The following is a 14,469-nucleotide window of genomic DNA, read 5'->3' as shown; positions in this document are numbered from 1 at the left end:
GTAGAGGCAGGGTTTCACCATATTGGTCAGGCTAGTGTCCTCAGCTGAGCCACTGCACCTAGACTCTAGTGGTTTTTTTTTTTTTTTTTTTTAAAGGATTGCTTTGGCTATTTGGGGTCTTCTATAGTTCCATATGAATTTTATGATTTTTTTCTTTGAAGAATTTTAGTATTTTGATAAGGATTCCATTGAATCTATAGATTGCTTTTGTCAAAATATTAATTCTTCCAATTCATGAACACGGGTGGTTTTCCATTTTCTTTGGTGACTTCTTTAATTTCTTTCATCAGTGCCTTATAGTTTTTCTTGTGTAACCTCCTTGGTTCAGTATATTCTTAGGTGTGTCTGTGTGTGTGTGTGTGTGTGTGTGTATGTGGTTCCTGTAAATGAGATTGCTTTCTTAATTTTTTTTTTTTTGCTAGTTCATTTTTGGTGTATAGAAAGGCTTCTGATTTTTGTATGTTGATTTTTGTATACTGCAACTTTGTAGAATGTATTTATAATTTTAAGAGTTTTTGATGGTTAGCAGAGCATGGTGGTATGCATCTGTGGTCCCAACTACTTGGGTGGGTTAGGCGGGAGAATCTCTTGAGCCTAGAAAACCAAGGCTGGAGTGAGCCATAATTGTGCCACTGCAGAACAGTTTGGCTGTCCTGAGCACCTGGAAATGGAATTGTTGACCTTAATACCAAGAAGGTTGGGAAAGCACCAAAATCTGCATGTGGCATGTGCCTTGGCAGATTTTGAGGGGTTCATGCTGTGAGGCCTAAAGTTGTTATGAGAAGGTGGCATTTTAGGTGATATCTGAACCATGAAGTGTATTCAGCTCTTCATGGATGAGGAAGAAGAGTATGAACCTTCCAAATAGATACTGCAGAGCTGCAAGGCTTTAAGGTGGGAGCCTCCTGATGATTGGAGGCTCAGAACCATGCTGTCCACTAGAACATTTCCTGTTGAGCACTTGAAATGTGGCTAATGCAGAGGATCTGAATTTTAAATTTTATTTAATTTTCATTAATTTAAATGTGGATAGCTGCATGTGGTTCCTACCAAATTTGAAAGTGCCCTTCTAGAGGCTGAGAAAATCTAGGTCATATTATTTTGTAAGGTTTTGATGAGGCACTTGGGTTTTGTCTGATGTATAGAAGGAGCTGTTGGAGAGTTTCTACTAAGGGAATGACATAGTTAAATCATGAAAATACTTATATTTATTAACAGATGAATTGGAGTTTATAGGTTACATGGGGAACAGAATGTTAAGAGCAGCCTAAGTGGCTCTGGAATCTGACCAAATAAATTCAGATCCTAGTGCTTCCACATAGCGACTGTGTGTTTCATTGGGCAAGTTTCTTGTACCTCAGTTTCTTTCCTCATTAGTAAAATGGAGATAATATTGCCGATCTCCAAAGGTCCTTATGAAGGTTAAGTGAGACAAATCCATTTAAACCTGCTAGAACTGATACACAGTCATCACTCAGATATTTACCAGCAGCTGTTGCCACCATCAGTACTTGACTCTTACAACTAGCATGAAGAAACTGCTAATTATTCATATCATTCATTTGATATGAAATCTGAACAAGCTTAACATAGTGTTAGATAAAATGCTTGTGATTTTCAAGTGTTGCTTTTTTATTTTTAAAAAATATTTTAAAAAATTGTGTGTGTGTATATGTGTATATATATATAAAGATATATATAAAGACATATATATAATATATGTGTGTGTGTGTGTGTGTGTGTGTGTGTGTGTGTGTGTAGAGAGAGAGAGAGAGAGAGAGAGAGACCTGAGGCCTCCCTGTGATGCCCACACTGGTCTCGAACTCCTGGGCTCAAACAGTCCTTCTTTTTTAGCTCCCAGAGTGTTGTGATTACAGGCATGAGCCACTGCACCCAGCCAATGGTGTTGCTTTTCAAACTTTAGTATTTATCATCAATACATATTATATGTTTGTCATCTTGGAATGTCCAACTTTATTACCTTAGAAAAGTAAACTCTTTTAATAAATTACTAGACGTACATGATACAAAACTTAGAAAGCTAAGGGATAAAAGACTGTGTTATAATTATACATGTATTAAATATATTTTCTCTTTTTACTTAACCATTGCCATATTATTAGAAACATTGTTTTATTTTTAATAATTCCATACAAAAATTTTTGTGGAATATATGGTTTTTTGTGGAAATATATAATTTTTGTGGAAATAATATAGTTTTAATAGTGTTGCTTAGGTGTTGTTATAGTTGTAGATTATTGTCACTTTTAAAAGCTACTTCATTCTCTCTGTTTTTGACTTATGTGGGAAAATAGCATTTGGGAAGTAGCTGTAAGTGCTTTCTTTTTCTTCTTTTTTCTTTTTCTTTCTTTCTTTCTTTTTTTTTTTTTGAGACAGTCTCGCTCTGTCGCCCAGGCTGGAGTGCAGTGGCGTGATCTTGGCTTACTGAAGCCTCCACCTCCCTGGTTCAAGTGATTCTCCTGCCTCAGCACCTGCCACCACGTCTGGCTAATTTTTGTATGTTTAGTAGAGATGGAGTTTTACCATGTTGGTCAGGCTGGTTTTGAACTCCTGACCTTGTGATCCACCTGCCTTGACCTCCCAAAGTGCTGGGATTACAGGTGTGAGCCACTGTGCCTGGCTTGTAAGTGTTTTTCAAATGCCAGTTTTTACAGATGGTAGTAGTAGATACAGTTTTTATCTGTGGAACCTTCTGTGGAGTGTCAGGACTGTGCTGGAGGATTACATGGATTAGCATGTGTTTCTTTTCTTTTTTTGGAGATAGGTTCTCACTGTGTTGTCCATGCTTGAGCATGGTGGCACCATCATAGTTTACTGTAATTAACTTTGAACTCCTGGGCCCAAGTAATCTTCCTGCCTCAGTCTCCCAAGTAGCTAGGACTATAGGTGCATGCTGTTGCGCCTGGCTAATTTTGTTTTGTTTCGTTTTCTGTAGTGACAGGATCTCACTATGTTGCCCAGGCTGGTCTAGAACTCCTTGCCTCAGACGATCCTTCTGCCTTAGCCTCCTAAGGTTCTGAGATTACAGGCACGAGCCATGCCCCCTGGCCAACATGTTTCTTATATTAGAGCAATCATTTATTTTTGCTACTAAATCACGCTAATGTGAATTTTCAATTTATTCTTTATATCTGATATGAATTGCATTAACTCGTGTTGAAAATCTGTCAGTTGCACTGAAGAACCTATTATATATGCAAGGTATGATGGGGTGGTAGTGGTGATCCAAGTATACCTACTCTCAAGAAATAGAATAAAGTAGAATAAAATGAACTTACTAGACAACAATAAATATCAGCTAGTCCGCTTTCAAGTTCTTTGGAAGTTTCTTTTTTTTTTTTGAGATGGAGTTTCACTCACGTTACCCAGGCTGGAGTGCAATGGCGCGATCTCGGCTCACCGCAACCTCCGCCTCCTGGGTTCAGGCAATTCTCCTGCCTCAGCCTCCTGAGTAGCTGGGATTACAGGCATGCACCACCATGCCCAGCTCATTTTTTTTTGTATCTTTAGTAGAGACGGGGTTTCACCATGTTGACCAGGGCGGTCTCGATCTCTTGACCTCGTGATCCACCCGCCTCGGCCTCCCAAAGTGCTGGGATTACAGGCTTGAGCCACCGCGCCCGGCCGGAAGTTTCTTTTTACACTTACAAAAAGATTCAATCTGTTATCACGAGTTACTTAAGAATAATTATTGTGCTGTCAAGAATGTTTATGGAAAGTCAGTTTACCTTTGATATTCTAAAACTGCCCTCTCCAGTTTTTGAGTGGTTCCAATTTATATTAATTGGCATTTCTGAAGCTTAGCAGAAAGAAAGTAGTTTGTTTTTTATTTTATGCTTGCACATACATGTTTGGCTCTTAAAATGTTAGTAGGTTATATGGTTCTTTCATTAAGGAGTTTAAAAAAATTAATAATTAAAAAGAATATAGTTACATGTACACCATGAAGTACTACTTAACCATTTAGAACAAGAATGAAGTAGGTATGTTTATTGACTTGGAAAGATCTCTATAGTTTTAATAAATGGAGAGGAAAACATATCACTGAATATTTATTACTGTGTTGTTGCAATTATTTTTACACATTTGTAAATGTATAGAAAGGTTTGTAATAATGTGCTTCACAGTATTAATCATTTTGCCATGGGGAATGGAGTGGCATTTAAAGGGTGAAATGGGCACTACTGTTTCTTTTTTTGAACAAAAATCATGTTTATACATTATTTTAGCAATTAGAGAAAGTAAGCCTCAAACTCTCTTTTTTTCTCACAATCTTAGTTGCCACTGCCTGATAACGCAAATTGGTAACAACTCTATCCCGATTCAATAGTAGATGCAAATGGTTTTCCACAGTGGCCTTAAAATTTTCCCAAATTATTGAAAAATAATATTGTATTAGCAGTAATAAGTTGTGGTGTGCAGTTTTCCTTGTGGTCTCAAATTCATTTTTCCAAATTTTTTTTTCTGGAGATGGAATCTCGCTCTTTCACCAGGCTGGAGTGCAATGGCATCATCTTGGCTCACTATAATCTCCAGCTCCCAGGTTCAAGCGATTCCCCTGCCTCAGCCTCCCCAGTAGTTGAAACTACAGGCATGCACTATCACATCTGGCTAATTTTTTTGTATTTTAGTAGGGATGGGGTTTCACTGTGTTGTCCAGGATGGTCTCAATCTCCTGAACTTGTGATCCACGCACCTTGGCCTCCCAAAGTGCTAGGATTACAGGCATGAGCCACCACTCCTGGCCCAAAATTTTAATATCGGACAGTTAAATGAGTTCAAGTCTTGCATTACTTTTAAAGATCATCTTTGACTGAATTCTATAATGATTTATAAGATACCCATATCTGAGTATATTTCATGTAGAAATATTTTTCCTTTGCTTACCTTTTACTTTAGAAAGTTTGACTTACAAAAAAAAAAACAAAAAAACACCTCATTCTTACCCATGATTAACTCATCCTCTTTTCTTCAGACAAACCTCACAGTCAGCACATCAAATATTTACGAAATCCAGATGCAGCTGCTGCTTTTTCTTTTTTTCTGGTAAATATTTCTATGAATTAGACTCAGTGTTTTTTCTGTTTTGCCTTTCTTTCTAAATAGAGAACAGCTTCTTTTGTGACAGTCAAAAAAGTGTTTGAAGTTACTTTTCTGTGTTATCCTAAGTACAAAATAACTGAAAGATCCACTGGCCTCTTGGAGCTTTCTTTTCCAAGGCCCTAAACATTGGAGATGTTGCAGAGCTTTTAAGAATATTGAGATAAACTTAATTCAGAAAACATATATTGAATGAGATCTATGTGCAAGGTTCTGTGCCAGGTAATATGAGAAAGCAGTGGTGGATACTATGATCCTTGTCTTTAAAAGTGATCATTTTACCAGGCAACATGGTGATACATTGTTTTAAGCACATGTGGGAAAGTGAGGAAGAGACATTAATGATTATGTAAATGAGAATAAAAATATATAAGTAAGTAGTAACATTTAGTGGTGTAGTTTTCCTGGATTCTCATTAAGTAAAATACTTGGAGGAGTGAAACATGGTTATAGTAGAGAAAGATGGTATCTAGATGAACTCTAAGAAGCCATAGAATACAGATGGGCAGCAAGTTCTGATTGCATGTTACAAGATATGGGAATGAGCGTACATACATCAGTTAAAGCCTTTGAGGTGGAGGATGAGATTACGGCTACATAGTGTAATGAGCCATGAAATAGATATGAAAATTGACCAAACCTAGGCAGAGGAGTTAACTGGAGAGAAACTCGACTGAATAATTTATACAGATTGAGCATCCCTAATCAAAACATTCAAAATCTGATATGCTCTAAGACCTGAAACTTTTTGTATATCAGCATTATTCTCAAAGGAAATGCTCATTGGAGCAGTTCAGGTTTTGGATTTTCAGATTGAGGATGCTGAACTGCTAAGTATAATGCAGGTGTTCCAAAATCTGAAATCTGAAACGTTTCTGGTTCCAAATATTTCAGATAAGGGATACTTAGCCTTTAGAACATTTTCTTTATTATTATAAGTAACACTTAATGTGTAACAGGTACTTTTCTGAGCATTTTATGTGTATTAACTCAATCCTTATGACAACTGTATGAGGTAGGTATAATTACATTCCCCTTTATCATTTGGGGAAATAGACACAGAGGCGATGTATCCTGCCCAAAGTTATCTCCGTAGTGTGTGGTAGAGGTTGGATTTGAACTTCGGTGGATCTTTAACATTTATTGAGTGATTACAGTGTCCCAGACACTGCACTAAATGCTTCATATTCATGATATTGTTTAATACTTAGGACAACCTTTATTTACAAAAAAAGGAAAATGGGACTTGGAGACATGTAATTTGAATACAGGTCTGTTTGAGTTCATGTGAAGTATTTTATTTTACTGTGTGGGAAGCTGCTGCATTGTTTTGTTTTGTTTTTTTTTTTTTTTTTTTGACATAGAGTCTCACTGCGTCTCCTGGACTGGAGTGCAGTGGTACAATCTTGGCTCATTGCAACCTCTGCCTCCCAGATTCAAGCAATGCTCATGCCTCAGCCTCCTGAACAGCTGGGATTATACCTTCACCATGCCTGGCTAATTTTTTGTATTATTATTTTTTTTTTTTATTTGGGATGGAGTTTCGCTCTTGTTACCCAGGCTGGAGTGCAATGGCGCGATCTCGGCTCACCGCAACCTCCGCCTCCTGGGCTCAGGCAATTCTCCTGCCTCAGCCTCCCGAGCAGCTGGGATTACAGGCACGCGTCACCATGCCCAGCTAATTTTTTGTATTTTTAGTAGAGACAGAGTTTCACCATGTTGGCCAGGCTGGTCTTGAACTCCTGACCTCAGGTGATCTACCTACCTTAGCCTCCCAGGCATGAGCCATTGTGCCCGGCCTCTTTTTGTTAAGATCACAAATAAGGTCAAAAGCAATACTCAAATTTTTTGGGGATTAGGACCCTTTTGAAAATCTGATGAAAGGTATGGATCTACTTTGCAGAGCAATAAAAATACAAACATAAGGGTTTTCATTTTCATTTTTATTTATTTATCTATTTATTTATTTATTTTGAGACGGAGTTTCGCTCTTGTTACCCAGGCTGGAGTGCAATGGCGCGATCTCGGCTCACCGCAACCTCCGCCTCCTGGGTTCAGGCAATTCTCCTGCCTCAGCCTCCTGAGTAGCTGGGACTACAGACACGCGCCACCATGCCCAGCTAATTTTTTTTTGTATTTTTAGTAGAGACGGGGTTTCACCATGTTGACCAGGGCGGTCTCGATCTCTTGACCTTGTGATCCACCTGCCTCGGCCTCCCAAAGTGCTGGGATTACAGGCTTGAGCCACCGCGCCCGGCCCCATTTTTAATTTTTTAACTTTAGTTTTAACAACGTTCAGTAACTCTCACTGATAAGATTTCTTGTTCTAGTGTGGACCCATGGGGGGGTTCCCCCTGCAGGGGTGCTGTGTTGCACTCTGACCCTGATTCCTAGGATTTGGAAATAGCTCAATTTTGACTTTATAGTGTATTAAATGGATAAATATTAAGATTTTATTTACCCTTTTATTTTGAAGCATTTTCTTAAAAAGCGTTTATATATGTGGTACTCAGTTGTATTCTGGTAATTAAAAATTTTATGTCTGTTTTTCTACTCGTCATTGTATCTGCTGATTAATGACATTTGTGAAAGTTAGGATTCCTTGTTGTTAATATTTAATGTGAATTTGCTCATTAAATGTTAAATCAGATAGCTTATTAAAATATTATTTAATAAAAGCTGGGTGTGGTGGCTCCTGCCTGTAATCCCAGTACTTTGGGAGGCTGTGGCAGGCAGATCACCTGAGGTCAGGAGTTTGAGACCATCCTGGTCAACATGGTGAAAACTCGTCTCTACTAAAAATACAAAAATTAGCCAGGCATGGTGGTGGGTTCCTGTCTTCTCAGCTATTTGGGAGTCTGAGGCAGGAGAATCTCTTGAACCCAGGAAACAGAGGTTTTAGTGAGCCAAGATCATGCCATTGTAATTGCTGGGTGACAAGAATGGAACTCTGTCTCAAAAAATATATATATTTAATATGTATTTACTTCATTACTTTTCTTCAAAAGAAGGATTAACCTTAAAGATGCAAAGGTGTATTCTGTTGTTAAATGCCAGTTATAAATGTCTTTTGAATTTTTTGGATAAGAAAACAATAGAAATACTAATAAAGTCCTTTAATGTTAGAAAACTATGAAAATATATTATCTTCGAACTACGGGATATTCCCTTCTCAGCAATTTTACGAAGTATGTGTACTGTTATTAAAAGTAAAACAATTGATATGGGCCACTTTTTAACTAAAATGAGTCGTAGGAAATTAGTTGTTAATAACTAGTTGTGTGGTAAATGGAGTTTTAATTATTTTAAGGAAAAAGAAACAAAGACCATTGGTATCTCCGGGCATGGATTTATTATTGTCATGAAGTTGGTGATAGGAATACAAAGATCAGTTTTTCCTGTAAACTTTAATAGACACTGGAGCATTTAACTTCAACTTCATATAATTCCCTTTTTATCTTTTAAAAACACGTCTGGCTGTCAGAGGAATTCTGTAGGAAAGATATTATGAAGGATTAAAAACTGTTCTTTGTGCATTTAAACTGTCATTCTGTGGTTGCTTAATTGCCATATAGAATGCAGAATACAAGATTTAAAAGGTGTTTAGTTTCTTTAGCTGTTACAAATCCCAAAGAACTTTTGACTATGTTAATTTCTTATGGCTCTAACATTTCTGTGTTAATATTTTACATATCTAATGTAAATCAGTGGTATATTTTTATTTGTTCAATAACCATTTGTTTAGTAACTTTATTAAAAAACATTTTTTTTAACCTTTTTTTTTCCTCTTTTTTCCACATGAGTGGACTGAGTCTGCAGGGCCTGGCCCCTTATCCTTCTCCCCACCCCCTCAGCCCATAGCTTTTTAAAAAATACAGAATAATCAATCAGGACGAGGTGTCAAGTTTTTATTTATTTGTTAGTATTAATTTTCTTTTGAGACAGAGTCTTACTCTCTTGCCCAGTGGTATGATCATGGCTCACTGCGGCCTTGACCTCCTGGGCTCAGTTGGCCCTCTCCTACCTCAACCTCTTCAGTGGCCACAACCTTCAGCTAATTTTTTTATTTTTATTAGATACAGGATTTTGCCATGTTTCCTAGGCTGGTCAAGTATTTATATTAAACTTGCTTAAAGGATTAGACTCTGAAAGACCAATTTAGAGATTGTGTTCTTGATAAAGACATTTATAGAAAAGGAAAGAGGTATAGGCATGCATTCTGTAATGACGTTTAGGTCAGTGACAGAATGTGCCAGTGGTACCATAAGATTTCTATCATATTTTTACTGTACCTTTTCTATATTTATATATTCAAATACTTAGCATTGTGTTACAGTTGCCTACAGTATTCAGTACAGTAACATGCTGTACAGGTTTTTAGCCTAGGAGCAATAGGCTATATACCATATAACCTAGGTAGGTGGTAGGCTGTGCCATCTAGGTTTGTGTAGTTACCCTCTGTTTGCACAGCAACTAAATCACATAAAAATGTGTTTCTCAGAGTGTAGCCGTGTTGTTTAGCCACACATGACTGTATAATATTGAAATGTGTGACTAAAGATAATTTGGCTGCATTGGGTGGGAAGCTTTCTGGAGGATAACTCATTAACATCTGTGAAAATTGGTCAAGTATTTTATCAGGAGTCCTAATTATTTTTTTAGAAGAAGCTAAGAAATTTTATAAAATAAGTTTAACTGAGGTTATATTTAGGGGCAGATTTCTTTTCTCATTGTTATTATGTGTTGAGTTAGGTTCTGTAGGAGAAAAGACAGTGGAAAAGAGGGTTCTCATACTTCATATTCTTACACTTTGGCTGGAGAGACAAAATACATTCAAAAATTGGTGAGTAGCTGAAAGAATTAGAGGAAAGAAATTGTTCAACACTTCATTGGAAGTGAAGAAAGTCAAAACCAAATAGTAACACTGAACAAAAGCAAGCTCCTGTAATTTAGACAAAGCAGATACTGTATTATTGAGCCAGTCATTGAAAGTGTTTTCTTGACTACACAAGTATATCATTATGATGAACGTCAAGTTTTATGCAAAAAATACTTAATATTTATGAAGTGTCAATAAAGCTCTAAACCAGTCTGTATACTTTTCTGCATCTACATTTGCCATCATGCAATTATGATTTTTGGTTGCCACCAGCATTCCAGCCTGAGGCTGTAAGTTTACTTGTTTGTTATTCAGTCTTTCTAATAATCTTACGTGGACATCGAAACTCAACCAATATTTTGATACCTTTTCTTAGTTCTCTAGTATTCCTCTAGTCACCTAAACATATAAACATTTTTCTTCTGGTATACCTTCTACTTACCCATAGAAATTCAGCCCAAATCTCACCTCCCATGAGATAAATTTCCTAAAACCCTGTCTCTCTAACTAGATTTCATACTGCTGCTCCACACTTGCAAGAATAGCAAGACATTCTCTGTCTATCCTTCTATAAGCATTTATCTCACTGCACTTAAACTAGACTTCACTTTCAGCTTTCCCACTAGGTTATAAGTACCTTGAGGGCAGGGAGCAGTGAATCCTCTTTGTACTGTGCACAATGCTTTGCTAACAGATATTAGAAAAATGGGAATCCAGAGAAAACTATGACAGGAGGCTAGGCACAGTGGGTCATGCCTGTAATCCTGGCACTTTGGGAGGTTGAGGCAGGTGAATCACTTGAGGTCAAGAGTTACAGACCAGCCTGGCCAAGGTGGTGAAACCCTGTCTCTAATACCAAAAAAAAAATTAGCTGGGCAGGGTGGCGGGCGTCTGTAATCCCAGCTACTTGGAAGGCTGAGGCAGGAGAATTATCTGAACCCGGGAGGTGGAGGTTTCAGTGAGCCGAGATAGTGCCACTGCATTCCAGTCTGGGCAACAGAGCAAGACTCTGTACACCCCTCCAAAAAATGAAAAGTATGACAGGAAAAACATGACCCATGATGTTAACAAAAAAGACTCATAATACCCATTTTAACATGATCCTTGAAGTTGTTTTGCTGCGCACTTAAAAAAAAAGTTGATACCAGTGTACCACAAGTTCCTGTCCTGCTTTCTTTACCTAAAATTATACCATAAGCAACTTCTCATTTTTAAAATATATTTTTCTAGGCTGGGCATGGTGGCTCATGCCTGTAATCCCAGCACTTTGGGAGACCAAGGCGGGCGGATCATGAGGTCAAGAGATGGAGACCACCCTGGCCAACATGGTGAAACCCCATCTCGACTAAAAATACGAGAATTAGCTGGGCGTGGTGGCATGTGCATGTAGTCCCAGCTACTCGGGAGGCTGAGGCAGGAGAATCACTTGAACCCAGTTGGCAGAGGTTACAGTGAGCCGAGATTGCACCACTGCACTCCAGCCTGGTGACAGAGTAAGACTCCGTCTCAAAACAAATTTTGTTTTTCTAAATATATATTTTAAGAATGTATTTACTTGTTCTCTAATGAGTTATGTATTTTTTACTCTTACAGTGTTCAAGCAACTGTCGCATAATTTCTTGGGATCCGTTAATTTTCTGTTTTTTTTTTTTTTTTTTTTTGTTTGTTTTTTTTTTAATGCTCTCAGCAGAATCAATGTTCTTTTCAAAATACGATCTCTCACTTTTGATCTGAACTGAACCTTTGTTGTTCTCAAGGTCTAAGTCAGGTGCCACCAAACCTTTCCATATTCTCAGACCTGGTTACTTTTGATTTTTCAGCAGTGCTTTAACTACATCTCCTATTGGCGGTATATGGTAGCATTTGCCTGTAGTCCCAGCTACCCAAGAGGCTGAGGTGAAAGGATGGATTGAGGTTGGGAGGTGGAGGTTGCAGTGAGTTGTGATTGTGCCACTGCATTTTAGCTTGAGTGACAAAGTGAGACCCTGTCTCAATAAAATAAAGTATATATTCTTTGGTATTTATCATATAACTCATTTATGATGACAATGTAGGTGAAATTAGGAATCATATCAAATTGGTTTGGATTGCTGTGTGGTATCTTCTGTCTGTTATATTCTGTCTCAGTATCAGCAGACCCATTATTTAAAAAAAAAAATCTGTCTACTGTTTGTGTCTTCTCTGTGGTGCTAGGTCCATGTGGATCCTGAGAGTACTGATACTGGTTTGATTGTTCCTTAGTCACCTTTTGCCTATATTTTGAAATTCTGAGATTCTGACTTTGATTTAATTTTAGTTTAGAACATTACTGATTTATTCTCTGATCATCTTGTTTTTTTCTTTTAGAATTACAAGCAGAGGCTAGGAGTAGTGGCTCATGCCGTAATCCCAGCATTTTGAGAGGCTGAGGCGGGAGGATTGCTTGAGCCCAGGAGTTTAAAGCCAGGCTGGGCAGCATAGTGAGGCCCTGTCTCTCCAAAAAATAAAAAAAATTAGGCTGGGCATGGTGGCTTACGCCTGTAATCCCAGCACTTTGGGAGGCTGGGGTGGTTGGATCACTTGAGGTCGGGAGTTCAAGACCAGCCTGGTTAACATGGTGAAACCCCATCTCTACTAAATATACAAAAATTAGCCAGGCATCATGGCAGGCACCTGTAATCTCAGCTACTCGGGAGGCTGAGGCAGGAGAATCGCTTGAACCCAGGAGGTGGAGGTTGCAGTGAACTGAAATCATGCCATTGTGCTCCAGCCTGGGCAACAAGAGCGAAACTTTGCCTCAGGGGAAAAAAAAAATAGCCCAGTGTATTGGCACACACATGTAGTTTTAACTACTTGGGAGGTGAGACAGGAGGATTGCTTGAGCCCTGGAGTTTGAGGTTGCCACGAGCAATGATCGCACTGCTGTGCATTAGCCCGAGTGACAGAGCAAGACCCTGCCTTAGAAACAAACAAAAAACAACCAGAGAGGCCGGCTGCAGTAGGTCAGGCCTGTAATCTCCCTAATTTGGGAGGCGAAGGTGGGTGGATCACTTGAGGTCAGGTGTTCGAAACCAGCCTGGCCAACATGAGGAAATCTTGTCTCTACTAAAAATACAAAAATTAGCCAGGCATGGTGGCATGTGCCTTTAGTCCCAGCTACTTGGGAGGCTGAGGCAAGAGAATTGCTTGAATTCAGGAGGTAGAGGTTGCAATGAACCAAGGTGGTACCATGCACTCCAGCCTGGGTGACAGTGAGACTCTGTCCTAAAGAAAACACACACACACACACACACACACACACACACACGCATGCACGCACGCAGAGAAATAAACCATATTGATTACATAAGGAGAGTGAGGACAGCCTTGGGTATGTAACAATTGACATTGACAAAATTGATCCAGAAATAAATTTTAGCTTTGCCTTTTGCCATCTTTCTCTCATAAGTTTCAGACTTTTTCGTCTGAGATTTGCTAGTTTTGAAAGTTAGATTAGATGCTATGTGGAATGTTGGTAATGAGAACCTATCTCTAGATTTCCTTGCCTAGCTTTGACTGCTCTCCTGAGCCTAGAATCATATATTCAACACACTACTTATTATTTCCATTTGAGTATCTAATAGGCATCTAAAAACTACTTGTGATTACCCCTTTCCCTTTGTCTATTCTGCCTCTAATCCTGTCTCACAGTAATACAGGTTGAACATCCTGATACAAAAATATAAAATGCTTCACAATCTGAAAGTTATAGAGTGCTGACATGATGCTCAAGGAAAATGCTCATTAGAGCATTTGGATTTTGGATTTTTGGATTAGGGATGCTGAACTGGTACAATGCATTTATTCAGAAATAAACAAAAACTGAAATACTTCTGATACCAAGCATTTTGGCTTATGAATGCTTTCCCTTCCCACCTAATCTTTTAAGCCATAAACTTAAAATCCACCACTGATATTCATAAGCTATCACTTTCAAGTATACTGTATAATTTATTTAAATATTATGGCAGTTATTATTTCAGCTAGACTATAAACTCCAGGAATGCAGGGATTTTAGTCTTTCTTACTCATTGATGTATCCCATGCTCTTAGAACAATGCTTGGCATAAAGTTCTCAATAAATATATATCAGTGAATGAATGAGTGAATCAGTCTACATTCCTTTCTATCCCACCTGCTCAAATTATCTTGTTACTACTGTGTTCTAAGCCACTATCAGTTGTGGCCAGGATTATTGCAGTAGCTTTTTTTTCGTTTGTTTTTAAGAGACAGGATCTTGCTATGTTGACCAGGCTGCAATGCAATTACTTTTCACAGGCATGATAATGGTGCCTTGCAGCCCTGAACTGCAGGGCCTCTTGTCTTAAGCTCCCAAGTAGCTGGGACTATAGGAGTGAGCCACTGTGGCCTGGCATGGTAGCTTTTAAGTAATCTCTCTGCTTCTATTCTTGTACTCTTCAGTTCTTATTCTTATGGAGCAACCAAAATGA

The sequence above is a fragment of the Sapajus apella genome, unplaced genomic scaffold (assembly GCF_009761245.1).
Source record: "Sapajus apella isolate SASKATOON/1434 unplaced genomic scaffold, GSC_monkey_1.0 scaffold43, whole genome shotgun sequence".
In the NCBI taxonomy this organism is placed as follows: Eukaryota; Metazoa; Chordata; class Mammalia; order Primates; family Cebidae; genus Sapajus; species Sapajus apella.
Note: the sequence above shows the minus strand (reverse complement) of the source record.